The following is a 3,420-nucleotide window of genomic DNA, read 5'->3' as shown; positions in this document are numbered from 1 at the left end:
GTTCTGCTGTGCCTGTCAGTCCTTATCCCAATTTCGCTCAACATAAATTCAGTTAAATGCATCCAAACCTCTTCTGGATTTAAATGTAAACAAATATAGCTTTACTCAAGTTTATAACTCATTGCACAAATGAAAGATTTGTTGAAAGTAATGCAATGGTGAACACTGAAACTCATGCGGTGCACACATTCAGAATTCATTTGTTTTAATTCTGTTCATTAGTGGTGTTTCTAGACTACAGAGACTGGACCTGACAGGGGCTGTAGTCTTCCCTGCTGAAAAATCCAGCTTAAACCAGCCTAGGCTGGTTGGCTGGCTTTAGCTGGTCGATCAGCCTGGATTTAGAGGGGTTTTGGCCACTTCCAGGCTGGTTATAGCTGGACAGGCTGGAAGATGACCAGCTAAAACCAGCTTGACCAGCATAGCCAAGCTGGGAGCCCAACCAAAACCAGCTATGTCCAGCTTTAACCAGGATGGTCAAGCTGGTTTTAGATGGTTTTAGCTGGTCAAGACCATGCTGGAAATAGCTTGAAACCAGCCTGGAAGTAGCCAAAACCCCTCTAAAACCAGCCTGGTCGACCAGCTAAAACAAGCCAACCAGCCTAGGCTGGTTTAAGCTGGATTTTTCAGCAGGGTTATATTAGTCTTATCACACACTCATAATGTTTTCAGTCATTCAATATTTCATACAGTCATTATCACTCTGCAATCTCTAGACATAAGAAGCATTTGAAAAAAATATGAAGCATTTGATTAAATAATGAACGATTTGATTCAAGCCAGTAAAAGTATTTTTGTACAAATCAACTACATGCTAATTAAAGTGTTTTTATTGTACAGTAATAAAACTGCAGCAGCTTATTTCACATTAGATTGAAAAATCAGAGAATGTAAATCCTGTGATTGTAAAATCACAGTGAGAATCAGGCCAATCAAAACATAACACTCTGTCACTGTTACAGATTATTAATGTGCATGGCCCAATCTGGCCACGTTTCCTAGTGAGATAACAATGATCATTTTCCCCTTTATACTCTTATTATATTAGCTTATATATATATATATATATACACGCATTTAGTCATTTAGCTGACGCTTTTATCCAAAGCGACTTACAAATGAGGACAATGAAGCAATTTACACTATAAGAGCAACAATGAATAAGTGCTATAGGCAAGTTACAGGTCTGTAAAGTCTAAGGAAAGTATTAATAATTTTTATTTATTTTATTAATTTTTTTTAAGTACAGTTAGTGGTATCTAGAGAGGGAATTGCAGATTAGTAAGGGAAGTGGAGTCTAAATAGTTGAGTTTAGTCGTTTCTTGAAGACAGCGAGTGACTCTGCTGTTCTGATGCAGTTAGGGAGTTCATTCCACCAACTGGGCAGATTGAGCGTGAGAGTTCGGGAAAGTGATTTCTTCCCTCTTTGGGATGGAACCACGAGGCGACGTTCATTCACAGAACGCAAGTTTCTGGAGGGCACATAGATCTGCAGAAGTGAGAGCAGATAAGAAGGAGCAAAGCCAGAAGTCGCTTTGTAAGCAAACATCAGAGCTTTGAATTTGATGCGAGCAGCAACTGGCAGCCAGTGCAAACGGATGAGCAGCGGAGTGACATGTGCTCGTTTAGGTTCATTGAAGACCACTCGTGCTGCTGCGTTCTGAAGCAGCTGAAAAGGCATGATAGTGAACATGGCGTGAACAACACAGATTACACGATGGGCTTGCCATGAACGTGTGGAACTCACATCTGAACCAAGAAGTGTTGGCCAATCAAAATCAAGAAAACAGCACGCATGCTGACGTCATGTGCAAGAAAGTCTTTTAGTATCCACACGACCCCTCTGTGCCCAGGGCTGGAGTAACCTCAACTGGTGCTCTAGGCAAACGACGATCACGCCTCTTCAATCTGAAAGTGAAAGCGGAAGTGACGAAAGTTACGAAGCAAACAAAAGTGAGGATGGGGGTAGGGGGTGGCGGTGGCGCAGATGAAAGTTCCTCGTGGGGTCTCCGTCTGACTGCAGGTCATCATTGTAGTCATCTTGAGAGGGCGTTTAATGACATCTGGCACTTTGGAGAGGTGTTCTCTTCACGGATGAATCTCAGTGTTCACTATTCAGGGCAGATGCATGCAGTCTGCATGATGTATTGTGGATGAGCAGTTGTTAATAGAGTGGTCCATGCTGGTGGTGGACAATGTACACAGCTGCATGCCATAGATGGCATTTTGAATGCACAGATGCACAGATACTGAGACGCATTGTTGTGCCATTCATCCACTGTCATCAGCTCATGTTATCATGATAATGCACTGTCCCATGCTGGAGCATCTGTACACAGGTGCTGGAGACTGAAAACTGGACATGACACCCAATGAGCCTGTTTGGGATGCTCTGGATCAGCATACACGACAGCAACATTTGCCATTTGAAGAGAAGCGAATCAACATCCACAGGCCACAATCAACAACTTGACCTGCACTGAGTGAGGCGATGGTGATGATACTGACTGTTTACTGATACTGATCCCCCCTCCACACCTCAAACACAGCGACAACACAAGTGTGCCATTTACATTTACGTTGAGTCTAGGAGAACTGGATAAACAACATTGGGTATAGTAAGAGAATAGGAGATTGTGTGTTTCCCGACACTCTGGCTTGAAGCACATCCACCAATAAAACATTAACTTGTCTTTCAGCATATCTTGTTTTGCATGGCTTATTTTGACTCTGTTGTTTCTGGAGTTTGAATGTTTCAAGATCTTTACTGTCTATAGAGGGTCAAGAATGTTCTCGCATTTTATCTAAAATATTTTGATGATTGGTTCTGTAAATGACCAAAGGTCTAAAGAACAACATGAGGCTAATTATTGACCACATTTTCATTTTTCAGTAAACTCTTCCTCTAATGATTAGATCTGAAAGACCTTCACAAAGAGCATTGAACTAAAAGGACATTTACCTTAACAACTTTTTGCATCATGGTACAAACCAAACATACACACGTGTCTATACATCTGCAGATAGATAAACTCCTACATGTGTGCAGGTCTTCTATGGGGCAAAAGGGCATTTTTCAGAGGATAAATATCACTTGTGAGATCCGCCGAGCTTCAGATTTCAGCAAAGATTTTCAACAGAAGATCTCTTAAACTATCAAGAACACACAGAGACTGCAGGTGAGAATGGGAACCGCTGTTTAAGAGCTGTCGATGTTTAGAGCTCAACTAGACTATTCAGAAAACCTTTCAGATTGCAAACCAGTTCAGAATCAAATATCAGCTGTTTTATATGTCATCACATGAAGTTTTATTGACCTGTTATTTAATAAAAGTGATTGATCATTACTAGACTGCACAAAAGCAGTGTCCTGCAGACTATAACCATGCTCCAGTTGATTACAAGATGCTGTGCAGTGTA

The 3,420-nt window shown here is 41.3% G+C and overlaps 3 protein-coding genes across 6 annotated transcripts in view; 2 read left to right on the top strand and 1 right to left on the bottom strand.

Annotated features, from left to right (window-relative positions):
* The window catches only part of LOC100331338 (GTPase IMAP family member 7-like), a 217,413-nt gene that overhangs the window by 19,166 nt on the left and 194,827 nt on the right, over window positions 1–3,420 (bottom strand). The window lies entirely within an intron of this gene.
* zgc:172253 overlaps window positions 3,116–3,420 on the top strand; it is a 21,638-nt gene continuing 21,333 nt past the window's right edge. For both annotated transcript variants that reach the window (XM_068215366.2, XM_068215364.2), the window contains exon 1: window positions 3,116–3,179. The gene's annotated coding sequence lies outside the window, so the exon portion shown is untranslated. The remainder of the gene's footprint in view (window positions 3,180–3,420) is intronic.
* The window catches only part of LOC108179091 (stonustoxin subunit alpha-like), a 12,961-nt gene continuing 12,656 nt past the window's right edge, over window positions 3,116–3,420 (top strand). For all 3 annotated transcript variants that reach the window (XM_005171534.6, XM_068218461.2, XM_002661019.7), the window contains exon 1: window positions 3,116–3,179. The gene's annotated coding sequence lies outside the window, so the exon portion shown is untranslated. The remainder of the gene's footprint in view (window positions 3,180–3,420) is intronic.

This window comes from Danio rerio, chromosome 3 (genome assembly GCF_049306965.1).
Source record: "Danio rerio strain Tuebingen ecotype United States chromosome 3, GRCz12tu, whole genome shotgun sequence".
Lineage (NCBI taxonomy): Eukaryota > Metazoa > Chordata > Actinopteri > Cypriniformes > Danionidae > Danio > Danio rerio.
The sequence above is the reverse complement of the archived record's forward strand: the minus strand, read 5'-3'. Positions and strand labels throughout refer to the sequence as shown.